The sequence below is a fragment of the Pezoporus flaviventris genome, unplaced genomic scaffold (assembly GCF_033815535.1).
Source record: "Pezoporus flaviventris isolate CSIRO_AGI_PZ_B2104156 unplaced genomic scaffold, CSIRO_AGI_Pfla_v1 ptg000013l, whole genome shotgun sequence".
Lineage (NCBI taxonomy): Eukaryota > Metazoa > Chordata > Aves > Psittaciformes > Psittacidae > Pezoporus > Pezoporus flaviventris.
In genome coordinates this window covers 1626878-1654244 of record NW_026892561.1, presented here as the reverse complement: position 1 = coordinate 1654244, position 27367 = coordinate 1626878, and the positions used below count along the sequence as shown (strand labels likewise).

General features: G+C 44.7%; 1 long non-coding RNA gene across 1 annotated transcript; it reads right to left on the bottom strand.

Moving 5' to 3' along the window:
• Window positions 1-595: 595 nt before the first annotated feature.
• On the bottom strand, window positions 596-10495 carry LOC133268273 (uncharacterized). The gene is made up of 3 exons (XR_009743020.1): window positions 10375-10495; window positions 2374-2844; window positions 596-712 (listed from the first exon to the last, which is right to left on the bottom strand). It is a non-coding gene; the product is annotated as an uncharacterized LOC133268273 (long non-coding RNA).
• Between the last annotated feature and the right edge of the window lie 16872 nt (window positions 10496-27367).

Sequence of the window (27367 nt, the reverse complement as noted above, 5' to 3'; positions counted from 1 at the left end):
GGACATGATATGGAATTTATACCAGCTTTATACTCCCGTGCTAGCTGCACCCCTGGTGCGGAAAGGCAGAAGATAGCTGGTCCAACATGAAGTTAAGACGATATTGATATGCTAAAAAACCTGCTGTTATAAAGGGGGGCTTTTGGGTTCTTGGTTGGGTTTTTTTCTCTTTTACAAATGTGAACCATTAGTTGGAGTTTGCTCTAGCAGCATGTTGCTCATCTGGCACACGGCACTGGTGGTATGATACCACGCATCTTACAGTTGGGTGCAAACCACAACATTAAGAATTAGCACTTGAGCTGCTGTCATGTAGTTGCCCTTGGAAATCACTTTTTAGGGCAGTAACCATTGTTCCCTTATCACATGTTATGGGATCAAGAGGGTTTACGCTACTTAGTTGTATGACAGGTCTTTCCTCTTGAAAAGCTAACATATTATGGAGGACTCGCATGCATGCTTGCTACAGAGAATGCTCAGTTTTCAATAGTTGGTTTTAAAATCTTAGAAGGAGGGGCCCATTTTTCCTCATTCTCCTGGAGATAGGTTAAATATTAATTCTTGGTGTTGCTGAAGGGCTGGGATTGGAAACTTAACTTACCAAAAGCAAAAACTGAAGCTCTCCTTAGCTCTAAGGTTCTAGCAGTGCTGTCAAAGCAGCGGGTAGGAGACTGTGAATGAAACAGCATGGCTGGAACATACATGTTCTTGGCTGAGAAGTGACACATGGATAACACATCATGAACAAATAATCCCGTGTTTTGCTTTTACATGCATTTTTTTAGTGGTGGGAGGTGAAGCTCTCACGTAACTAGGGTGTGGATAGGATATCAGGCGAAGTCAGGAGGCTGGGGAGACAAGGGTTGACCATGCAGCCTGTCTACATTGGACAAGCAGATGTAGGACCATGGCCTGTAGAATATCAATGGGCAGTGGGGAAAGGGTCAAAGAATCATCACACTTCAATTTCTGGGTAAAACTTTGCTTGTCAAAATGGATCTTGCTGAAGAGAGGAACTTATTCTGGGGGTTGAATAGAGAAGATGGGAGATCAGAAGTGATGGGTTTGGAAGAGGAGCTGCCACAATAAATGAACGTGTTCAGTCTGGAGTTTTTCTAAAGGAGAATCATAGAATCATAGAATAGTTAGGGCTGGAAAGGACCTTAAGATCATCCAGTTCCAACCCCCCTGCCATGGGCAGGGACACCTCACACTAAACCATCTCACCCAAGGCTTCGTCCAACCTGGTCTTGAACACTGCCAGGGATGGAGCATTCACAACTTCCCTGGGCAACCCATTTCAGTGCCTCACCACCCTTACAGCAAAGAATTTCCTCCTTATATCCAATCTAAACTTCCCCTGTTTAAGTTTTAACCCATTACCCCTTGTCCTGTCACTACAGTCCCTAATGAAGGGTCCCTCTCCAGCATCCCTATAGGCCCCCTTCAGATACTGGAAGGCTGCTATGAGGTCTCCACGCAGCCTTCTCTTCTTCAGGCTGAACAGCCCCAGCTTTCTCAGCCTATCTTCATACGGGAGGTGCTTCAGTCCCCTGATCATCCTTGTGGCCTCCTCTGGGCTTGTTCCAAAAAAACACTCTGCAAAGCAGTTTCTTCAGCACGAGATGCAAAGCAGGTGAAGATCTGCTCCAGGGAAGCCATAGCAATGTGCTTGAGCACCTCTGTCCTTCCCAAGATATGCTGATGAACCTTTCACACTAACTCAAGTCACTGTGATTCACTTGTGTGCACAGGCTCTCCTCCCACCTTCATGAAAGCAGTCGGTCCTGAGGACTTCTACATCGTCACATATGAAACACACCAGCAGCAATTCAAGCACTGATTTGGGTATTTGGTCATGTTGGAAACCAGAAAAGGGTGAGATCTGGAGGGTCCTACATACTGTATAAGGCCTGCAGGTCAGGATTGACACTGGAGTGTAACTGGAGTCAGGCTTTGACCCTTAACTTGGAAATACAAAGCTAAATTTTCCCCTCCTTTTCCCCCTCCTGAATCCTCCCTGGTACCCTACATGGCTGTCCTGTATTATGATCCCTTTAAATAAGCAGCCTGTCATTAGCTTTTATCCCAGTGCTTGCTCAGCCGGACTAAAGTCTACGTCTCTTTGTTTTTAAGACTTGCGTGGTGTGTAAGTGCCAGATGTTTCCCATCTCTTGGCTCTTGGTGAAATAAACACGAACTGCCATAACCTTCACCTTTCAACTCTTACATTACCTATTCCTAAAGTACAAAAAATGGATGTGTGTTTATGCAGCAAGGCTTTGAACTACCTTCCAGGTTTATGTCAAAAGTCCTATTCTCTAGGCAAAGATAACATACGAGAGCGGACTTCGGTGTTGCCATAAAATTCACCTTCTGCATTAACGAAGCAGTAGTCTTCATGGACACAAGTAGTCTGAGGGGGATTAGAGGACACATAAAACTGATCCAGCTTTCAGACTGAGTCACTCAGCTCCAGATTCAGCACTCCTAGAAAGCAGAGCTGCTCTGTGGGGGACAGTCCACTTACTTCACATAAAAGCAGTGTAAACATGCAGATAGTCCATAGGGATTTATCTGACGTGTCACAGCTTTCCACACAAACTGTGGAGTTTGTCCCTTTAATGTATTTCAGTTATCTTTAGAAGTTTCCCCTCCCTGCAGAGCAGGTTTGGAGGGGTTAATAAAGGAATTTTCAGCATTAATAACTGCTCATCTAAAATCATCCTGGAGTTATTTTTCTTCCTCCCTTTCTATTGCTTCTGATTTTGTAAAATCTTCCTTGGAGGCACCTTGGCTTTTGGTGGGGCATAGAAGGCTTCTTCAAGTTAATACTCATGTATCCTAAGGAAGAACATAGCCTTAGGAGGCTGGGACCAGCTGCCTGATGACACATACGCCAACCTTCCCCTGAACAGCTACCCAGCCTTAGGTGTCTCATAAGAAAGTCATACAGCAGCTTTTCCTTTTTAACTCAATTCCATAGTGTTACACAATTAAATGAGGAACAAATGGTGTAATTAAGATTGCAAAAGCCTTTCAAGTGGAATTCCAAGTGAATTATGCAGATAGAACTTTAATTTGTGCTAATTCATGTCTTCCCAGAAAAATTAAGTTTTCCTTGGGGAATGGCATTTCTTTTTTGTCATAGTCTCAGCTGAAAGGTGCATTAGCAAGAGCAGAACAGTGAAATACTTCAGCCACTATTCACTCATGAGTACTGAAAAGAATGTATTTTCCCCACCGTAAACAGACCAATAATTACATCTCTTCCCATCAAAAAAGCTAAAAACCAGCTTCCCAGCAGACCTGGGGAATTCTTTCAAAGAGCAGTCATCACCAAACTGTCCTTTGTGTTTTGAAATCATCAGAATATTCCCCCTGAGTTTTGTTTTAATCCTCAAGCCAAACATTTGGAGACCATCTATTTCAAGGAGTGCAGGGTGACTCTACTATCCCTGGAGATAAAGAAACCATAGGAAGCCAGAGCCTGAAGGATGCCCGTCTCCAGGCACTGATGAGTCTCTACAGAGTTATAGAGCGCCTAGCCTCTTTTATGACCTCTCAGTGCATATTTCCTTAACCAAGTTGACTCAGGATGCTGGGGTCACTGAGATGAGAGTTATTTCAAAGGCTGGACCAAAGTTTATGTGTTGTGATCTTTAAATTCATACTGAACTACAGCCCTCAGTTACTGTTGTGTCTGAGGGGGAATAAGAATGGCACACAGTGAGACTAATGGATTTGGGGGTGTTTCCATAACTTTTTGCAGCACTAAGCTTACATTTGTGCACGCACTAACTCCCATTGCATATGCTCAGGCCATTCATTCATTCAAGTACTTAGTGAAGATGTACTGGAGTAAACTCAGAAGTTTCAGCTATGGCACACGCCCAGGTGCCTTCATCATTTCCTTATCCTTCATAAGTGTCTTCCTATCCATGTTCCAATCTAGCAACCTATATGTAGGTTTAGAAATGTTCATGCCCTTCCTGTCACCTTCCTTGTCACACCATTTTGTCCTACTACATTATCATTTAGCTGGAGCCCTTTGCCCAGGAGTCACAAAATCCAGTGTTTTAGTGAAACCAACAGTAATTTTGCTCATGTAAAATGATATTTAATTTCCCCCTTGGCATCTTCCTAGCATACTGCAAGAGCAATGTATGTTGAAACACATTCTGGTGGGTTTTTTCTGTTACCTGGAGGAAGTAAATCACAGCGTTACAGATGTTACCTCAGTCAGAACTAAAGCCATCACCTTTAGCACTGGTTTCAGTAAAAACACAAACACTTCTGCAGTCAAATGACAAAGTTTTACTGCTGGGGCTCTTTGAAACAACTAATAAATATTTGTTTGCCATTTTGCTCTGGGGCAACTGTCCACTTGCTAATTTACACATCGCCAAGAGGCCTGTGAACTCTTGCCTGTAGGTATTAAACCCTATCCATTACTGTGTCAAACTGCCTGGAGGTTGAGAGATGTTTGGAAAGGAGTAAGAGCAGCTCAGCCCACGACAGGTCATCCTGAAGCAGAGCTCAGGATCCCTCAAGAGCCTTATAGCTTCTGATGTGACTAAATTGCAGTGTTTCTGCCCTAAAGACTGTGTGTAGCGCTGCAGAGCGCTCTTCCATATCCATCACTGTCCTTTAGGGAGGGTGAAGCTGCCTAATGCTTGGCTTCCACATTTGTAGGCATTCTTCAGCTTTTCTTTTCCCTCCTCTTCTGCTGTCACATCCAGGCCAGCAGCAGTCACTGTCACTAATAGTAACTGTCTTAGCTAAGATCTGCACATACCTGAATTACCTCCCCAGCCAGATTTTAACAGTGTGGATCAAGTCACCAGACTCTTCTTCCAGCTCATAACCCTCAGCCTGGGAATCAGGTGCCTGCCTCTTCCCTGGGCTTATGTATAAATGCACATACATCTTAGGGTTTATGTGTTTGTGTTCTTTGAAAACCTCATCTGTTTCCCTAGAGATTTGGGCTTCATCAGTTCCTGTCTGTGGGTCCCTGGTTGATAGCCTGACTTCGAAAAGCCTGTGACTTAGCTGGCTGTAGTTGTTTATTTGTTTTCCTTCCTGTTTGGCTTGAAAAACCTGCTCTCTGCAATGTTTGCTATTAAAAACCTTAAGAGAAATGCTCTGGTGTAATTTGGTTTTGTTGTCAATTACAGCTCTTCCTTTTCTGCCTCTTTAGGTTGATTCTCTTTGCTTATGGCCTCACAACCCAGATTTCTCTATCAATTTAGCAGCTAAGCAAGCGCAAGAGAGACCTGTCATACAGACTTTCTGCACATGAACGTGCACCCATGAGGGCACAAAAAAGAGGCAGACACATGAGTAGCACCCCCTGCCATCTGCCTTGGGCCAGATCTGCATGGGTTTTGCAGGTGGTCCTGGGTCACTCCAAGCTCTGAACTGAAGTTAACAAACATTTCTCCTGCTTTGGATGGGGACAGGAGGTGTGCCATGCTCACCATAGGAGGTATTTTGCTCTTCTTCATACAATGGATTTCCCAAGCCTGTGCCTGTTCTATGCTGGTTGGAGAGTGCACACTGGAGTGTTAAGCAGCTTAGAGCTGGTAATTCAACTGCCACTTGTTATTTCATTCCTCGTGTAAAGGCCACAAAACCTAGAGAACAGGCAGCATTTAGAAGATGCTATCAGTATTTAGACAGCCCAAGTGCCCAGGTCTTAGCATAGCTGATCGAATTCAAAAGCTACTCTGGAAGTGAATAAAAATACAAGGAAACAGCAAATGGAAGCAGCAAGTGTGAAACACCTGCATAACGTGCCCATGAGCTTGCTCTTCCTGATGTCTTAGATGAGAGGGGATGATTCTGTGGGAGGTGCATGGTAGAAAGGCCTCACCAGATCCCTTCACCTGAGGGACACTCTGAAGCCTCCTTCAGCTTTGCTAGCATCATGTTCAGTAATACCAATGGCAGTCATGGATACCTGTCCTTGGGGATGAGTGTTTGGCCATGAGCAGAGCTGGAGATAAACCTGGTTTAATAACATCCCAGCTTTCTCATAGACTGCAGGACTCTGGCCTCTTCTTTCTGCCGAGACATTGCAGAGCATTCATGTGCAAGCACTGCAAAACACCTGAAAGGTGATGGTATTTACAGCTTCTCAGACTGCCCCCCTTGTGCTTACTGAATTATGAATGCACCTATAAGCTCAACAACATCTATTTTCCCAAAGGACAAAGTCAATTTGCACACGAGGGGGCTGTCTCCCAAGCACCAGCACTTCGCAAGCAAACCATCTCCACTCCACTGCTGCCCGACAGCAACCCGTGAGCTACGGATTCAGCGAACACCAACACAAAGCTGACTGTACAGTAAAGAAACATTGGTTATGATTTTTTTCTTTTATAGCTCCCAACTACTGTAAACTGTGGAGGAACAGAGCTGCAAAGCTGGCCATTAAACTGTCTGCTCCTTCCTGTTTGAACAGGACCTCTCCAGGGTTTTAGCTGCCTCAACCACCATGGGTCAACATCCAGGAAGGAAGACGTTTCTAAGGAAACCACGGAGGCTTTCCACCAAGGTGGTTGCATGAAAGCCCTGAAACTGGTGAGAGTGACAAAAAGCAGTTCATTGGATAATGTAGAAAAAGGTACAAACTTATTGCGCGCAGACTGTTTTTATAATGAGGCCATTCAGGCATAAAAAATCACTTTAAATAGGTAGCTTGTTTCCACGTTGCAGAATTATTTTCGTCCTACTCTTTCAAGGAGGAGTTTATCTAGGCACGGGGGTGTATAAATAATAAATAGCCCTGGGGGCAAGGTGTTTTTACTTCCCCCCCCCTCCACTTCGTATCATGTTGCAGTTGGGTTCAGGCTGGAAAATGAATTTTGTTTTCTGAAATATTATTTACTTTGAGCGCAGTCCTCTGCGAGAGGCTGTGAATTCTCCTCTGCAGTTGCAATGGCCCAAACCAGACAAGAGCTTTACAGTCCCCCATTTCCATTACCCGGCTTTTCTGTGGGTTGCAGGGTAGTTTGCTGGCAGGACAGGTACAGTCCCATTAAGTCAGGGACTCCCCCGAAAGCTCTGTGTGTGTATCCAGTGTTTGGACTTGCTGAACACCATTGGATACAAATGATCCAGGGATAACCTGATGAAGACCAGAGATGCAAGGTCAAAAGGAGGTGACAGCCACCATACTGGCCATACACTGATGTGAGACTCTCTGGACAGAAAACAGGTTCATTTCTTCTGTCTCCGGTGATGCTGAGCATCTCTGAATATATTTCTAACAGTAATCCCATCTGATTATCACAGCCATCAAGACAAGGAGGTCATACCAGCACCTGCTTCTCTTATCATGGGGGTGTCATCCTGCCCACTGGAAGCCTATGAGCTCTGCCCCCATGGCAGTATCAAGAGTACTGGAACGAGCCTGATATCAACACTTGCTTGGAGGAACCAATTTAAGGTCTGACCCACTAGACCTCCTGATGGATGGAGGTGGTGACCAGAAGCCCCGGAGAGGCCCCACACTTGATTTAGACCTAATGGGAGAGGAGGGAGGCCAATTTGGCACATTATTCATGGCTTTCCACAGTTCAACCACAAGGGCTCTTAGTTTCAATCTCAGTTGCTCTTAGCTAGCAATGCCATTTGTCATTTTCTCATGACACAAGCTTGTGTGTTGCTACCCCCCGCTTCAGTCCCTGTAGGAAGCCCTTGTTAGGTAGAGCAGAACTGGTCAAACAACAAATATTCAGGAGCCTAAGGGCATGAAAAAAGTGGAGATTCCCTTCTGTATTTTGGTTGTAGCCTCAGGCTTTCCCTATAGGCTTCATAGGAGAGAAAGGGAGTGGGGAAGATGCTTCTTCTCTCACTTGGCTTGATGCCTGTGCATCATCAGGGATGAATTGTAGTAGTGGAAAAGGCAAGAAGATGGGAGACTCAGGATTCAATGGGGAGATCCTAGAAGGATGAAGAATACTGCAGGTGGCTCATGGAGGGGGATGATGGGGACCTGCAGTAGGGAAGGGTTTGAAGCGAACAACCTCCGTATCCAGGGACTGTATCAGAACTTTGAGCCGGGGAGGAAATAAACAGAAGAAGTTAAGGAAGGATCAGCCTGAAATGATCCAGACACACATTAAAGTCCCAGGTTGCAGGAGGGGGAGGGAGCGAAATTCCTGCTCTCCTCTAAGAGCGTGAGTGATTAGCTCTAAAAGCCATGTGCCAACGCTCCTGCGCGGCTGCCGCTGCTCAAGATAAAATAACAGGTCATCTGTTGGAGCAGGGGCTCTTCCAGACTGAAGTCTAATTTCTGTGCTCCGGGGGCTTAAGTGTTAGTTCAAAGGTCACCAGGCAACACCAGTCACCAAGCAAGGATGAAGCTCGTTTTCACTATAAACAGAGCCCACAGAGTGGGGCCCTGTGCCTACTCCATCCTATGCAGTTGGAATCTGCACAGTCTCAGCAGGGAAGGAGATGTTTGGAGATCAATAACCCAGATAGGTAGTGCCAGGGTAGATATTGGTTGTGTCACTGTGCTGAGATAGGGACTTGGCTGATGTAGCCAAAAAGCTTAAGTGTAGACGTGCAAAATAAACCTCAGCAGCTACGGATGAGCCTGAAAGAAGCCCCAAAACTCCGTATTCCTTTATCCAGGAGTCATTTATTACTACATAAACAGCACCATGACCTGTGTGGTGGATACTTTTGTTCCAGCAAAAGATGCACAATGCTTGCAAATTAATGTATTTTTTACTAAGCTCTTCACTCACACACACACACAAAAAAGACTTTTTTTTAAATGGAAGCATTCATATTTGTGGTTTGAAAGGAGCTTTCATTTCAGTTGCATGCCTCTGGTTTCTTATTACTGGAACAGCAATAGTTAATAGGGTTAAAAGGGTGAAACACAGCGGGGATAGCAGCACCTGAGGCATAGCAGACACCCAAGCCCTCCCTGGGTGCCCCTGTCCTTACTGCAAGGGGAATGCCATCAGCTGAACCTGGAAGTGGGCTGCCAGGGAGCTGAGCAATGGAAAGATCACACTTTTCTAGCCTAGAAAACAGATTTTCTTCTTTCCCCCCCAGAGAGCATGGAAAAACATAGTGCAAAACGCATATAAGGTAAAATGAGAACCCCTTTATCAGCCAGGTAAAGCTATAGGGAGAACCTCTCATCAATTCAACATAATGCTTGTATTTGAGGGCTATTAGATAAACGGCGCTAGGAACTTTGGGAGAATAAGTAGGACCCTTAGGAACCTGAGACCTGTTTTAGATGTTAGCCCACATTTCACCTGGGCCATGAACTTCCACCCTATCCTCTTCACTTACACACCACTCTTTCTTTCTCCTCTAACAAATCACTTACTTGCAATCCATGGTTACCCTTGGAAAAACCACTGCCCATCCCGAGAAAGAAAGAGCCCACAAAACCCAGGAATCACCTACGACCCAACTGCAGCACAAAGGCTCTCAGGGGCTTGTTGAGGTGCCCTGCAAAGCACTCAGGGTTTCTAAATGTTTGCTCATTATAAGCAGGAGCAGCTTTTTTCCATTACAAAGTGATCTGTTTCACAGCTTTCAGCCAAAAGTGTCAAGCAATCAGGCAGCAGTTATGCCTTAAGAATTGCTAATATATTTCAGCACCTAATGAATCTATGCAAAAAAGGTAGGTAAAGGATAGAAACAGCCTACAGTTAACTCCTGCCCTCCTCTTGCAACGATTTTTATCCCCTGCCTCCCAGTCTTGTGTTTTTACTGAACGGCAATTAATTAAAAAGATCAAGATAGAAGAAAGATGGAAACCTTATTACTGGTGTTGTATTTCCATACTAGTTTTGCCCAGGGAAAAAGCTTCCCAGGAGATTAGCTAATAGTTAAGCTATTAAAGGTTTCTAAACTGGAAAGGTTATTTGCAAGGTCAGACAACTTTACTAAGCTGGTAGTTTCGAAATTATCCCGGGTTTCTCTACTAATTCATCGATCAAAATGACACATTTTAAATTATAGATGAAAATGGACCAGATTTAAGTTCCCGTCATGTAACCCCTGCATGAAAACTACACATTACAAGCCTCTAACCGTAGTAATTTTCAAGTGAGAATGAAACGTTTGTTCTTATTATTAAGTGCTGATTTACTACAAATTCACAAAGAGCTGAACCAGCCTTCACACTGAAAGCGTTGCAATCTAACCAGCTTCTCCCAGGTGCTTTGAGCAGTTAATGCATAATGACTCCTGCCATAGCATTAGCTATCTTTCCAATTTGCAGTCAAAGGTAGGGATGCACTTCAATCGGATGGGAAGCAAACACATAGGAAAGAGAGAGATAAAGGAAAACTGATCTCCTGTGCTCTGTCTCAATGCAATACTAAATCCCACCTGGACTCAAGCAGATCAGCTCTGTACAAGAGCCACATCCATTGGTGTCCCATGGGCCAGTGACTAAAGCCAAGGGTCTGCTGTTCTTCAGCTTTTGAAGTCCTCTATCTAAATCACCAAGCCTGATACCACCTGCAAAAGTGGTATCACTAGCTCCATCATTCAGGTGCTCATCAGCTTTGCAATTACTCTTAATTCTAGGGACACTACTGGGGATAATTCTGGATTGGGCACTGCAGAACTTGTATTTGAAATATCTTGTTCTGGAGAGGTTGAGCACTTCTTACATTTGAATTCAGGTGCAGAGAGGAATATTTGCTGCTTTTCATAAGAAGAAAGCGGGGCACGAAGTCAGGAGGAGTTAAAAGAATCCGCAAAGCATTATTAGGCAGACAGGTCCAGCCAGGATTGGATCACGCAGCAGAAATCCATGCTGTGTTTGAGATGAGGCCATAAACCATCGGTTTTGTTTACAGCTGAGGTTGTCAACTCTGTACTGAATGAAGCAAGAGGAGCCAGAGCCTTCATGAGCAGGGCAGAGCTGCTCATCCTGGTGCTGCTGCTCCAGGTTCTCCTCTACTTGGGCTGCTTCACAAGCTCCCTGTGCCACACAGGTTGTCCCACACCTCTGAGGTGTGGCAGATGCACACAACTCTGTTACTCTGCTGATGGACCGGTCTAGGAACGGCTCCAGAGATAGGGTCCCAGTTACAGTCTGTGATGCAGTAATAGTTGCTCCAGGGCTCCAGGCAGGGGTTTGCAGAGAAGCATGTGTTCAACCTTCTCCAGAAAGTAGGCTCTTCTAAGGAGTATCAGAATAGACACCAAAAATACAGATTGCTTTTGGGGGAAAAAACAATCTTGAGCATCAATATCAGTCGTTTAGCGCAGAGCAGGGAGATGCCCCAACTTAAAAGAGAACAACTTGAGCCTTCCAGTAGGGAATGCTTGTGAGTCTCAGGCCGGCAGATCTTGAAGCTTTTGCATCCTGTGCACAACACTTGGAGCTCCCAAGAGCCGTGTCACCCCCGAAACCATGCTCCAAGGGCCCGTTACGTGCTGTCAGAAGTATGCGTGCTGTTTCATCGCTGCCTGCCTCGAATCGTCCGGTTTTGTGGGCAGCAGCGGTGGCGTTGCTTTTCTTTCCATCTGGCCCTTCTATGTCCTCCAGCAAAGGAGTCAGCGCTTGCGGCTACAGCTGTAGCAAAACCCATATGTCAAAGCTTGGATCGTTTTCTTTCCCAGCCGAGGCATCTGGATCTGTGGCTTGTTCAGCTAATAGCCTTGCTGGCAGGGCTGCAAGCAGCTCCGGAGCTAAATAGTCCTGGGGTGGCTTGGGGAGGAGCTCACCTGTCCTGCAGGGCACTTTTCATTCTTTCTTTTGAAAGGATGTGACTCACTGACATAAATTTCACAGACATGCAGTGAAAAAAGCTACTGGATAATAACGAACTCCTTTCAAAGTCTCTGCTCTGGTATCTCCTGCCACTTCTAGAATTGGCCCTGTCAAGATAATGTGTTTATAAAGGTTTTTTTCGTTGTGATTCAGTTGCAAAATATTCAGGCAGCAGGACATATGGAAATCATATGAGGCTTTACTGCATTACACTTGAAAGTGATCTCTTTAAGAAGGCGGAGGGCTCATGAGGCACAGGACACTGTCTGATGCCTGACTGCTGAGGCATCACCCAGAGGTGACGCATGGGAGGACGGAATCTGAAACTCCTTGGTCTTTCATCTTGGAGGGATCACTGAGCTATCTGGGTTGAAAGTGTATTTGGTGCTGGTCAGTAATCTCCCACCGAACTGTTTTCCAGGGAGAGCATGGGGCTTGGTTACATCAACACCATCTGTGTTCTCACAGTGTTTGCTTTTCCCATCAGAAACTGAAACCCCCACTGGTGAGCAGCCCAGTTCACTGGATCCAGCACCTGACAAGAGGATTTGGAATGATGATGAGCACAGTGTCACCCATCGTGGTGATGTCTCCCGAGCTAGCACCTCGCTGCTGTCACAGAGCTGAGAATGAGACATGAATGATGATGTGAGCAGGAGAGTTCAGGAATGGGACTTTCTGACCACGGTCATTCCCACCCCTCATTTCTTGCCTGGCACATCCCTAACTGCATAAATTACTCCTTACCTACCTCCAATTATGCCTACTGCCACTGAACTCCCTTTTTCCTAGATGTATTTCACTCTCAGCATCCTTATGCTTTTGTATGGTGTAACAGACCGTAATTTCTCTATTTCTGATCATCTGTGGAGCCTGCTTATGAATCTGATCATTTATTTGTATGGTAACTCTGAAGCAGTGAGCAAAGAGGTGTTATTACACAAGGCCAGGTCATGCTTGCAAGTTTAATTCTGCCTTTGCTCTTCTGAAGGTGAAGGAAATCTTCCACCCACACAGAATTGAAGGGGTAAGAAAATGCAACAACCAAGCTGATAGAAAAGCAGTCCAAATCTATGTGGGCAGAAAAGTGATTTGCTTTGCAGAAGGCCTGAAACAGAGAGGGTGGAAGGAAGAAAGAGAGCAAGAAGGACAGACATCTGCCATACAGCTCCAGCACTTGTAACAGAAACGTGTTTGTTCAGACCAGAGCACACCCTCATTTACCCGGACAATTCTGCTGTCACATGCTGCACACCAGACAAAACCATACATCAAAGTTACCAAGCACTTGCTAAACAGCAAGCATAGCCATCTATCATGTAACGTTACATACATGCTGTTTCACCATGGAATGCAGCGTGTTATGCTGGAACACAGTAGCAGCCGCCTCCAAAGATGCTGAATGATCAAGTGTTTTTGTGCAGGGCGGAAGCTATTATGGTGTGGCCATTAGGCTCGCTTAGTTTCTCATGTAAGTTGCTCCATCATCAGATCTTGGTGGTGGGTAAATTGTTTGTTTATATATATATATGTATGTATGTATATATATGGCACCTTTCTTGGTTTTATCCTGAGATTCACTGGTTTGGCTTCTCGAACAAGAAATAGCTGAGCAGACCTATGTATTCTAGTTGAACATCATGAAGCCTGTGAGCTGCAAGCTTTCTTTAGGGGACAGCATGTGGGTTATTATTAAACCAGAAAACATATGTGAATAATTGAGGCAAGGGATCCAGCATTTAGCTCAGAAAATGTGAAGTCAGCTTGCTGTGAATAACATATCTCTGCATTTTGACCTGTTGCTGACAACGAATATATTTCACTATTACCTGGATGGCAATGACTGGTGGGGGGGGTTTCCTCCTCTAAATGAAAGCCAGTTGAGAGAAGCTGGCAACAGACAAATGATGCTCATTCCACCCCTGCTTTTACTTAATGGCTGCTATCAAGGTCCTCGGCATTCATTGGTGACATTGCTATTAAAAACATATTTCTTATCTGGCTCTTTTATTCCTACAAATGGAGCACGGAAATAAATCTGTGCTGACAGAGCAGTGAGCACTCAGCCGTGGGAAGAAGAGGTGGCGCTGGGCTTAAGTCCACCAAGCTGTGCACCTGCCTGGGCTCAGTTCACCAGGCATCATCTTCACACAGGGAACTGCCAAACTCTCGTCCTCAAGGAAACAAAACATGCTGGACTCAATAGAGGGGATGCAAAACCCAAAGGAGGCATGTGATGTCTCACCTAACCCAGCATTGGTGCTTTATCAGGTAGGATGCTGCTATCTGTGTGCAATCCAAGGTGGAGGGACTACGCAGGGGAGCCTGAATGGCAGCAGAGCATACCAATCCACTATGCTGTGCCCTCCTGGCAGGATTCCATCCTACTAATTCAATATATAAGTATATTAATATGTCAATATGTGGATGCAGTAAGTTGCCAAGTGCAAAATAATCCCTGGCAAGCCTGTTTTTCTGAGCAGCATTTTGTATGTGTGTGATACACGATATATAAACACCATGCTACTCAGATCAGATCTCGAGGATTAAAAATATATGATGAATTAAAATTTCATATGAAATTCTATCTTTGCTGAGTACTGGAAAACTTTACTTTTGCCGTTTTCCCTTCATCCCCAGAAAGGCTTTTATTATGGAAGATGAGTAAATGCTTCACAGTCTTTTCCACTGTGGAAGAGAGTATTTTAATCACAGGTGCTGCTGAGAAGAAATAAAATTGCCTTACCAGATTGGTTTAAGGCACTAGAAAACCACCTGTAATGGTTATTAATGCTGTACAGGCAAGGTGGGACAACACATTGAACCGGCTGAAATGTAATGACACGTGAAAATGGCATCTCTATTTACATCAACCCAACATGAGTTTGAGGTTGTGTTTTGCCTCCAGTTTATCTGAATTTCTCTATTTATTTTATTATCTGTCCTTGGGGCATGGGCAAAGTTTTAAGTGATTATCTGGAGTCAGCAAAGAAAGACACAACTTCAGCTGCTTAAGATCTACAGATGGGCTACTTCGGTATGCTGGCAGTGTATATCATTGACAAGAGAAAACCCAACAATTTCAACTGCAATGGCAACACCCAAGGACCAAGTGGAAAAAAAGACAGAGGGCTCAAAAGAGAAGAGAAACACTGGGTGCCTCCATGTTTCATACTGGTTCAGATACGGCTGTTTCTTGTTAATTTTCTCTTTGCAAAGTCCTTAGGCAGGAACGCGAGGAGATGCTGTGTATCAGAACAGGAATCCCATTGCTAGCCTACATAGTAGCCAAAACCCACCGAGATCTCCTAGGAGGTCTTGGGCTTCATTTCTCAATCTTGCATTAAAAGGTATAAGGGAAATCTTGAGGTCTCAGGAGCTGACTGATGGGTGTCTCTGGGTGTGCAAGAGCCGCCCTCACTGCAGGTCTGTCAAAGGCAAACCCTGAGATATTCCATCCTGCAAGCAGCCCAGGATGCTATTGCAGCAAGGAATAATATCCTTTTCCCTTGCAGGACTCCCTCAGGAATAATGTGATATGGTATCAAAACAATAATCCTCTGCTGCTCCATTTTGCTTGCAGCTCTACAAGAACAACATGGGAGAAATCGATCATACAAGATTGATGAGGCCACCAGGTGAAGTCTGGGTGAAAAGTGCTTCCAGATTTAATACCAGCTTTCCCTTTATACTCCAAATGAAAGGACAACTTTACTCCATAAGCATAAGTAACTGGGGAACCACTTTGGAGCCAGGTTCTTCATGCAGTTTTTGTTTATGATATTCTTCCAATGTGTCTGAGCATAGTTTTAAGTTAGTGTCGGAGTGAATCTGATACTGAGAAAAGACATTAATCTCCTTACTTTGGCTGCACTTCCTACCCTGCAGAAATTATTTATCCAAGCACAGCAACAAAGTGGGTCAGGGGAGGAATAAAAAAGAAACTGCCCACAAAAACCTTGAATCCCTTGCAAAAGTTGGATTAAGACTCAAGACACTGGGCAAAACCCGCTTACCACGTTCTCCGTTGCAAAGGAAAGGTGTCAGCTCAAACAGAGACACGAAAAGGCTGTAAGGTTCAAGCTGCAAAATCCCTCTCCCATGGTTTGTAAGGCTAGCCACAAAGCAGGCAGCAGAGAGAAGGATTCACCTCTCAAAGCTGCTCTGCCTTTACCTCAAAGGCATGTAAATCCCAAAGAGCGGGTTGCTTCCTTGACTACATGAAAATAAAGTCAAGAAAGCACTTGGGAAGATGTGGGTGAGCAGCAGAGCCCACAGGGAGGATGGGGGGGGGGGAGGAGAATGGGGGAGAAAGCTTTTTTCCTGCAGTTTCTACCACAAACTGCTCTCCTTAGGTTTAATAGGAGAGTCCCATCTTTTCCCAGCTCTTTTCCCCAGTGAGGGGAGCTTTGCTGAGCCCTAGGGGCGAACTGGGATGTGCATGGATAGCATTGGAGACTGGAGGTCCCGCAGGAGGAAAATAAAGAGCTCAAGTTGCACAAAAAGAGCGATCTAGGAGTGAAACATGAGAGAAGTATATAGTCTGCCTGAGAGCTCCCTGTAGCTCCAATGTAATCATCAAGGCTGCAGCAAAACCTTAGACTAACTTCTTGCTACAGGAAAAGCCACTTCAGTGCAGCTGGGAGGACTGGAAAACATGCTCCTATAAAATTATATTTGCAGAGTATAACCAGAGAAGGAAGAGATTGCACCATTTGTGAAAGCAATCCGTGCGGATGAGCAGGGAAGCACACGCAATGCTGGCAGCTCAGCTAATCAAGCAGGATCTAACATTAATAAACCAGAAGTGGAGGAAAGGAGATAAGCCCTGGCACAGCTGCTGGCAGAAGGGTGTTCTTCTCACTTCACCAACAGGAATCCAGCCACCCACAAAACCCTAACATATTTCTCCTTACATTAGCTAATTAAAACACCAGTCTTAACTCTGATAAACAGCACATTCACTGTTATTTATTTGTGCCTCCCGGTGCTGAGGAGCGATCCTACAGGACCACAAGGAAGCAGTAAGGCATTTCCACCTCCATTGCAGGCAAAGGAAGTGATATCATCCTGGGGGAACCCATGGACAGAGAAGATGAGACCAATGGGATATTCAAAATCACCCTGGGCTGCACAAGGTCTGATCTCACTGAGGTTAATTGGAGCTTTATTCCCAGTATCTGTAGGAGCATCATTACCGGGGATAGTCCCAGGCAGGGCAGAGATGGAAGCTGTGCAAAGTGTGCTGAATGGATGCAGCTGACATCTCTCTCCTGCATCCCAGTCTTCCCAAGGAATCTGGCCTTGATTAAGCCAACAAAGTGTATTCTTGGCAGTGACATTGCTGGTGACCTGCAATGGATACATGGGCCATCAGAGACAGACCTGTGAGCATAGTCCACCTCTCCTCAGCCTCTGGGAAATGTCTCAGAAGACAAAACTCGAATGGAAAAGCTGAAAAGTGCCTGAGACAGTAGGAGCAGACATTCAGAGAGGAAAGCTGGTGTCTTCAGGGGTAAGAAGACTGGTATTTGCACAATCAAATTCCAGAATTACTCCAGATTCCGCTGATTGTGGCCAGGTTTGTTCCTTCACTTCCATGTAAGTCAGCTGTTAAATTGCTTCTTTTCCATAGGTGTTCCCATGACTACTTACCTAAGCCCTCTCACTAACTCCACACTTGAAAAGTAGGAATTCACACAAGTTTGAAGAGCCTTTAGGGGAAAAAACACTGAGTGAATCTGGCTTCTCCTCTGATCATACACCATAGACATAGAATCATAGAATAGTTAGGGTTGGAAAGGACCTTAAGATCATCCAGTTCCAACCGCCCTGCCATGGGCAGGGACACCTCACACTAAACCATTTCACCCAAGGCTTTGTCCAACCTGGTCTTGAACACTGCCAGGGATGGAGCATTCACAACCTCCCTGTGCAACCCATTCCAGTGCTTCACCACCCTAACAGGAAAGAACTTCTTCCTTATATCCAATCTAAACTTCCCCTGTTTAAGTTTTAACCCATTACCCCTTGTCTTATCACTACGCTCCCTAAGGAATAGTCCCTCCCCAGCATCCCTATAGGCCCCCTTCAGACACTGGAAGGCTGCTCTGAGGTCTCCACGCAGCCTTCTCTTCTCCAGGCTGAACAGCCCCAACTTCCTCAGCCTGTCTTCATACAGGAGGTGCTCCAGTCCCCTGGACATGCTGTTGGTTTCCACAAAGCGGTTGGAACCAGAGGTGAGACCTGTGGGCAAACTGGAAAATACCATTTGACTCATCCCCCATGATCTTTCCTCACCATTAGGAAACCAAGCTGTGTGGTATGGAGTGGCCTCAGATTGCTTGCAGATGTCAGGATGAAGAGAAGAAGTTCATTTCCGTCTGTGAGGAGAAGGTCACCGAGGAGCACAGCTCATGGCAGCCTCCACCAGTGCATATGTCCCCACCACACATGACAAAAGGCTGCTATCTGAGCCATTTTTTCCCATGCAGACAGCACATTTCACAACTCCAGCATGCATTCGGGTGATGTTAGGTGTAAGTACGTACCCAACCTCAGACACCCGCTGCCTTCCAAAGCGTTTTCAAAGTCTTTTCCCCTTGGTATTTTCAGAGAGCAGCTCCTCAAGGTGGGTGATTTCCAAAGAGGCTGGCTGTGCAAACAAGTCGTGGCAGATGGTTAGAGTGGGAAAACGCACAGCTGGAGGAGCGGTGGGGCTATATGTTTCGCAGCGTTTGGACTGTTTGTGAGCATAGCCTGAGTCAGCAGTCTGCGTTTTCTCCCAGGCAAGAATAGATATTTCATGCAAACTTTGCCATCCTGTTCTTGTTTCCTGTGTATAAGAAATGACCCCAAGGCAGAGGAGGAGACAATGCAGACAATTGCGATGCATGAAGGGTACTAAGAAGCCAGGAGCAGTTCAAAAGGAAGCTTTTCAGCATCTGAATAATTTAGCAGCAGAAGAGTTCAAGAAAAGGAGGGGGTTACTGGGTGGCTGTGGGAGCCAATAAGGAGATGTAGTTGTCACTTGGAATGAAGAAGACAAAGACAATTCTTTCTGCCTCGAGTGTGCATGGCTCTGGGGATGAGTGATGTTCTGGAGCAGGGTGAGCAGCTTTACTTGGGACCACAGGATTATGCATATGAGTAGCTGCTTCTGTACCTGATAAAGGCAAAAGATGTCCCATCACTGCAGCCTGTGTGTATGCTGGGCACCTCTCCCAAGTCCCTTTGCAGTGCTACTCTGCTCTGCCTGTAGGTTTGAACAGGGCTGGACTCATACCAGGGTTTAGGAGTTTGCTCCTGGAGTCAGCCCTGAAGACAGGAAGGAGTTCAAGAGTTTTGAAGACTCTAGAATACTGATGTCTTTGCTGTGAGCAAAGCAGTATATCCACAAGACCTTCTTGCTGTGGGTGCCATCTGTCAGCGCTACTATTTCTGATAATGATCTTTTTACCCCTTCTCCTTCCATTGCATGTATGAATCCTTTAAAATTCCAGCAGTTTTAACCAAATATGAATTCTATTTCTTTTTTGAACAAAAGCACTTTTAAAAGCCTGTGTGCAATATGCAACACTGAATTAATTTCCTTTGCTATAAGTTCCTCTCTGAAAATCAGCTCAGATTGTCAGTGTCTGACTATTCACAAGGGGTAACACACAGCCTGAATCTGAGCCAGTCAAAGCTCAACACCTCTGAAAAGTCAGCCTTGGCTCCTCTGGGAACCAGAAGCTGAACAGGCCACATGAGAGCTACCAGAGTCATCCTCTGGAGGAGATGCAGAGCTGCTATCTGGCTCACACATGGCTGGGACCATCCTGATGGAGGCTTGCAAAGCCTCGTAATCCAGACTGAATTTCAACTGGGGATTCATGCTAACGGGGTCTGGAGCTGACCTATTCTGCTGGCTCAACTTCTCACCATCAGTGACTCCCTCAGTACTTTTCCCCTTCCTGCTGCATGTGCCTCTTTTGAGACTGCCATAGATTGGAAATTCATCTTTGGATGAATTGTTGTTTGCCCAGAGTTTGTCACAGCATTGGGATCATCAGCAGAAAAATAGCTCAAAACATTCATCATCATTATGATAATTATTACTGTGATTACTGCTCATTCCCAGGAAAGCAACAGAAATTTCTCACACAGCAGTAGCTGATAAACCATATATTTGTATATATCAATTCTTTCCAACAGGAAGATCATGCACTTCTTGCTCCTTTGACCAGTGGGGGCTTGGAGCTGTGTCTATGTGTAAGCAGCATACAAGTACCAGCTCCAGGCTCTGTAGAACCCGAGTGAAAACAACAAAAGGTAACTGGGAAGGAGATGTCAGCAGTGCTTCTAATCATTGCAGGCCTCTTTTGACACATGTTTTTAATTGTTAGGGGAAAAAAAGGAAAAGAAAGAAACCCATTTATGAATAATCTAATAAGCTTCCCAACCACCTGTGAAACGTGGCTTCCCAGCTGCACAAAATCAAATGCAAGAATAGAAAACAGAGCATTCTCTGAGGCAACACACATTCACGTTAGATGCGTGTCATTCCAAAGCCACAGAAGAAAAATGCATTAATGCCGTTTTTGGCTCATGGGGTACATGCCACTCTCTGTAAGAAGTATCTCGGAGGAGTGTTTGTTTAAGGAACACAGAGGATCTGCTTCAAAGTCAAAAGGTAGAGGGGGAAGATGGAAGAGGGAAACCTGCTCCTTGGCACAATTTCAAATGAAAGAGACATCATCATCAACAAAACCCTGCATAGCATTAATTTGAGGGATTGCAGCCCAGCAGCCAAAATTACTCAGGAATAATTAAGCATGTTTCCCTGATATAAAGATATTCAGGAGTAAGTTTTAAGTGAAGATAAAATGCAGAGCTGCATAGGCACGGCTTTATTCCAGGAGTAATTTGTTTTCCCGGTATGGAAAGAGGGTTATGTTCACTGCCTTTTGGAGCCACCCAGCACATGTCCTCATGAAGCTGTTTTTCATGGGAAAGAGCTGTTTCACGGAGGGAAAAAGGTAACATCCTGACAAGGGGGGGGGGGGGGGGGGGGGAAGAAGTTAACTGTATTTTCAAGGCTGTTTTGACATGTTTTTCTTCTACACAAAACCAGACTTCAAATACAGCTTCTTAACCACGACAGCTTAAATGACCCACCCAGAGAACTCTTTTTCCACAAACAATATAGCGTCGGGAGAAGGAGCCTGAGAGGAAAAGCAAACAGTCCTTAAAGCAACTGCTTTATTTGGATAGTTCTGAACCACTGGCATTGGGGGCAGGTTTTAAGTCGGTGGGCGTGAGGAGAGGAAAGCTCATGGTTTTGATTTGAAGTAGCCACATCAAAACCTGTTTTAGAGAAGGGAATGGCAGTATTTTGAAAAATACATCCTTCTTAAGGGGATGTTAGGGAAAACAATTCCGTGGCCTGTGGAATGATAAAAGCCAACATGTTGGCTGGGAAAAGAAGTTTCCCTGTAAGTGAGGCTATTGAATAAATCCAAGGTATACCTTCCCTAGTCACAGCAATAACCCAGCAATAATGCACATACGTTGCTAGCGGGCAGAGAAGGGTCAATGACCAGGACTGGTGTCAAAATGCTGCTCTTTATTTCCCACCAAATGGATTGGATACCTGCAATCATGCACACAGTGACAACAAGAAACTAAAACCCATCCCAAAGACACTTGGAGCCCCCAGTATGGATCCATCCACCTGCCCTGTCCATGTATCTCCTATCAGCCAAGAGCCCCCAAGTCGCTGCTGATGCATTAATGATGGATGAAACATAAATCTTAACGTTGGTGAGCATGGGATGATGTTGAAAGTGGCTGATAGGAAATGAGGACATCTCTTGTAGTCTTTTAGCCATCAACTTTGGCTTTCCCATGCACTCCTGATTCCCCCAAATGGGTTTATTTTTTGGTATGTTGTTGCCATTGGAACATCTGTTTTCAGATTGAGAAAATCAGGGTTCTTACTTAGATCCTTCCTTGCTTATAAATTGACCCCAGAAACTCTGAAAACTTTCCCATGGAAATGTTATTAATGGGACTATTTCACTGCAAGATGTTTTGGGTTGGATGAAGCAGTGTTTTCCAACAATGACAACAAATCTCATTAAAATATTTGAGTGGCTCCAAGAGCATCAAGTGGGTTTTTGAGCATCTTTGGATCCTGCAGCATACAACATGCGACAACAAAGTAACATTATTGTCACCCATCAGATAGGCAATAATACGGTATTCACTTTGCATATCTGCAATGGACCTACATCAATGGATCTTTGTTCGCAACAAATCTCTTACAAAAATGGGAAAAGGAAAATACCATTAAATACCTCCAGACTCTCAATGCCATTCAGCAAGGATGCATTTTGGTCATTAATCACCCACATTTAGGCAAGCAGTTAGAAAAGGCCAGCTGTTCCAAGCCACAATGCTTTCCTTTATTGCATGAACGTCTCCCTGCTAAGAAGACAGCTTCAACACACGATCTCCAAGAAGGGCCACAATGCCTTATTCCCAACGTGGTCATTGTTTTAGATTGAAAAGTTCATGGACTAATTATCTTCTGAAGGCTTTTGAACAGGCAATATCTGATTTCAAATCAGCACTGTGTTTACCCGGCAGCTCCCAGGACAGTGTGAGGTCTCTGAGGAGTATGAAAGTGAGCTCTTGTTTTCCCCTAAAATCCTTCACAGAAAGCACAATCTAGGAGCAGTTGTGGATACTCCCCCGCCAGAGATGCACTTTTGGGATGGGATCGGGTACAGAACAAGCTCTGAGCTTCAAACAGGTGGGAGCTGTTTGATGCATCTAACCTGCACTTAGTGCTGCAGCCTGCTAAAGCAGTGACTGAATGACACCTTATTTCTTCCCTTTCCAGTAACGTGTAGTGCAGAGCTGGCACATTTCCTCTACTCATCTCTAATTCAGGCTTTTCCCATGAATCAGACATCCTGCTACCAGCCCTTTTTTTCCCTGATACTCACACCCACTTCTACAGAAATGTGGTCCTTTCTGCTTCCCACCACTTGTTTTCCTACTCACCAGTGTCCAACTGCACCCGCAGCTCCCAAGATTAAGCTTTCCCAGGGGATTCAGTGCCGGGAGGGATTGAGGCACTGCTGAGCCACACCGGGCTGCTGAGCACTTCCAGGTAAAGCTCAACACATATTTTGTTGGATCCAGCCCATGAGCATCCTCCCACACAGGACCACGCTTACCCCATCCTTGCCCCAGGGCATCCTCCCCCTCTTTTGGCAGTACCTCTCCCCATTGATGCCTTCCAGGGACTAAATCCACCACTGTTCTAACCCACAACTTTGGAGTGGGTTTAAAATTTCCCAGGGCACATTCCTGCCTCCTCTAGTTTCCAAACTCTCAGGAATTTGCCACACAAACATGTTCCTTCCCTTTATTTGTTTCTTCAAAGTAGTTAGATGAGGGGGTTGTTTGCTACCTGTCATACCTTGGTTTAAGCCATTTGGGAACAAAGTGAGAAAAAGGGAAAAAGAAAAGCCTTGCAGTGGATTAAGACTGCTGATTGTAGTAACAAGAGGAGGTATTTTAATGACAGGTTTAAGACTTGCTAAGTAACTGCCACTAGGATTATGAATACATTTTGTAACAGGATAAGATTAACAGATAATCCTAAAAAAAAAAAAATATAGCAAATGGCTTTTTAAAAAGAAAAATAAACTATGAAAACTTTGGAAATTGCCCATAAGAAAAAATTTTCCCTAGAAATGTTGACATCACTAAACATTTTCAGGTCAGTGTCCTCGACAGGATTAAATTGGTGCATCTTAATGCGAGTGGAATGATGTTGATTTATACCTCTCTCAACTTGGGCATGATTTAAGTGAACGACCAAGCTTCTTGTCAAGGAGCAGCCTGGCATCATCAGCTGCAGGGAGCACAGTTTGCATAGAGCACGCTGCCTTTCTTAGAAACTGAGCTCTTGCTCCTGAACAATGCTGTTATTGATACCTAAATGTCATATGGAAATTTGGAGGACACTTGGGGCCTTTCTCTTTCCTGACTCCATGAGACTTGATCTTAACCCTCACCAAACTGGATCTCTGACCAGCCATTAGCTCTTGGGTTTGACCTTTTCATTCTGTATTCATCATGAGTAACACAGAAAAGGCTGTATTTTCATTCATTACCAGCAGTGGGAATGTACTGGCTGTAACACCTTCTTCTTGGCTGTACACACATGGTCTTATAACCAGAAGATCCATTTAGGCAGATCTCTGCTGACAATGAATGAGTTTCTAAAGAGGGTTTCAGGGCCTTTCAAAACCAGCTGAAGACCCGGATGCTTCTGCTTGGTGAGGGATGTAGCTGCTCAGACACTGACCGGTTGTAATACAAGCCAGCGTCAATGGGAAGGACTATTCCTATTCTATAGCCAGCAGAAATGGGGAATGATTTCTTTACCATCTATCTTCTTAAAATGCTGTTTATTCTCATACAAAGAAGAGTATGAATTTAGAAATGAGTTAAAAGTGCTTTCAGGAGATGCTATAAGCTCGTTCAGTTAACTTGAAGCTGAGCTTCACCAAATCTTCTTTCCAACTGCAAAATCAGGGTGTCACTGGATGCAGCAAGTTTTGGAGTTCGTAGCAGGTCTAAAGCATTTCTGAACTATGCCTTTGAGAGAACCGGGTTTGTTCATCCTTGAGAAAAGAAGGCTCAGGAGAGACCTTAGCACCATGGTCCAGTATTTGAAGGGTGGCTACAAAGACGATGGAGAGCCCTTTTTTACAAGGAGTCACATGAAAAAGACAGGGGTAATGAGTACAAGTTACTCCTGGGGACATTTCAATTGGACACGAGAGGGAAATTTTTCACTGTGAGAGCAATCAGCCAGTGGAATAGTCTCCCCAGGACAGTGATGGATTCCGCAATGTTGAACACTTTAAGATTCAACTGGACAGGGTGTTGGGACAACTAGTCTAGGCCATGCTTTGTCAAGAAAGGTTGGACCAGATGATTCTTGAGGTCCCTTCCAACTTGGGATTATGTGATTCTTGGAAAAATTGACTGCTATTTGCAAAGAGGGAAGTACCGACATTACCATACGTTGTAAGGTGCCCATGACTGACAGCCCTTCACTTAATGACTGACTGCCCTTCACTTAAAAGCAGCAGAAAAGAAAGCAGCCAGTGAAAATAAAAATAAGAATTAATAGATCATTTTTGGTAGGAAACATCTGATTAGCCTTTTATGCTTACTCAGCAGAGGGAGGTGAAGATCACTGCCTGTCACACTCCAGGGTAAATCCCAACTGCCAAAAGCTTCTTGTCCCCATCTCAGACACAGAGGCAAGACTCAAGCTATGGTGTTGCTGTAACATTATGTCACATTTGGGGCTGTAAAAGGGCTTCCTAAGATTACAGAGACAAATGGAAGGAAACTGATTTAAATGAAGGTAGGAAACTTGGCTCAAAAGGACAAAATAGTCTGGACATAACCTTCCTCAATACCCACTGAAATCTGTGCCAGCCATTTCACTTATAGGGAGAGGTTTTGCAGCAAGCTGGTGGTTAAGTGTCAGTTATGGTCTTTGTTTGGTTCATGGCCAGGGAGAAGCAAAAACTGCTTTTTCTCCCGGAGAAGCAGTTTCTTGCCAAGTATCCCCACACAAAGAAAACAAACACACAAGAAGGCACCATCACAGATACCTAGGGAGATAAGCTGCAAAAACATGTGCTCTGGGCAAAAGTGCAAGGTGCAGAATGTGAGTTCATGATCTACATGTGTTCTTCACTCTGCTTTGTTTATTTTCACTCGGTTTTGATGTGTTAAATTAAGGGATAGTTCATGGCCGTAAGTCATCTTCTTGCTGTGGAAGCCAAATGGTGGGAAGCAGGTATCTCGCACATCAGAGGCCAGCAGTTTCACAGGGAGACTTCAAATGACTGGAGCGAGAACATGAGCAATTGTTCTGTGGCTTAGAATGTTGAAGTAACTCCAAAGTTCTAGGAACAAAAATCGCCCTAGGTCTCAGTTGCAAATTAGAAAGGGATGAAAATACCTGCTCCTCAAAGTGCTCCAATTATTGAGATCACTAAACTACCTTGGCTGGGCCTGAGTTTCCATGATCCTTTGTGGTGCAGTTCCTGCTCTGAAGGCTTTGCTTGGAGCAGGACCAGCCTGTGCAGTACTCATGGTAGTAAGCCTAAAAGAGTGATTAAGGAGAAGGGAGGTGAAAGATGGCATTCTTTTACTTGTCTCTTGCATATGGGGAGCGGAGACATGCAGTAGCCCACCTGTGTCCCCACAGATGGCTGTGGGAGTCTCCTCTCCTACTGCCATTGAAAGGGGAAGGTTTCCTAACCCCATTGCTGTTCCCTACAAATCCTTTTTCCTCCTATGCTCCCATCTGTGATAGCCCACGCTCTGTTTTCATGCTTATCTGCCCATTTATCAGCTTTTTTAGTGTGTGCAATACACAGATGTGGAAAGTCTTCTAACAGCGCATGTGAAGGAATCCCGTAATTTGGAGAAGAGATGGTTGCACTCAACACATACAAATGGACAAGTAAATATTTTTCTTTCCCTTTTCTGAAGCATTTTTTCCCATTCAACAGTTGGCTGCATTATAAAATTAGTGCAAATCTGTAAGTGTTCACAAAGACACCTTAAGGAATTTTAGGTAAAGTCTGCTGGTGGTGCCTGAGAGCCAGCGTGCATTTTTCTGATTCCTGTTTTAATAGTGCTGGTGATCATAGAATAATTTGGGTTCGAGAAGACCTTTAAAGGTCATATAATCCAACCCCCCCTTTGCAATAAGCCAGGACACTTTGAACTAGACCAGGTTGCTCAAAGCCCTGTCTAGCCTGGTCTTGAACACTTCCAGGGATGGGATCTACCACCATTCTGGGCAATCTACTCCCTTGTTCCACCACCCTCATCGTGAAAGAGTTCTTCCTTATGACTACTCAGAATCTACCCTCTTTTAGTTTAAAACCATAACCTCTTGTTGTATTGCAACATGCTCTGCTAAAAGGTTTGTCCCCATCTTTCTTATAAGCCCCCATCAGGTACTGCAAGGCCACAATTAGCCAGCTCTCTCAGCCCATCTTCAAGGGAAAGGTGTTCCATCCCTGTGATCTTACTGACAAGGGGAACTTAGGCAGCCACAGCAAGACAAAGAAAAGTCAAACTTTCTACAGAATTTCCCTTGCCACATTGAGAAACCTTGCTATACATGACACACAGCTATCAGCATTTAGAATCCATCGTCCTTAAGCGTAGTGATCCCCATTGAAGCAGTAAACCTACTGGTTTGTTCAACTTGGCTACTAGTGTATCTGGCAAGCGTGCTGTCAAGCACCAGGCTAAAAGCAGCAGCAATCAAAGCTACAGGATGATGGAATGATTTCTATTGTGTGCTCAATTTTATCTATGGTTTTGTAACACAACACTTAAGGAGACAGTGGGGAAACTGCTGGAAGCCAAAATCATGTCGTAGTGGTGGGCTGTACAGACAGTGGCTGGGAACCCAAACATTGTCCAGTATGTGTGCAGCAGGGAGGACTGGATTAAGTAATTCACCCAAAAATTCCTTTTTCCCCCCTCAAC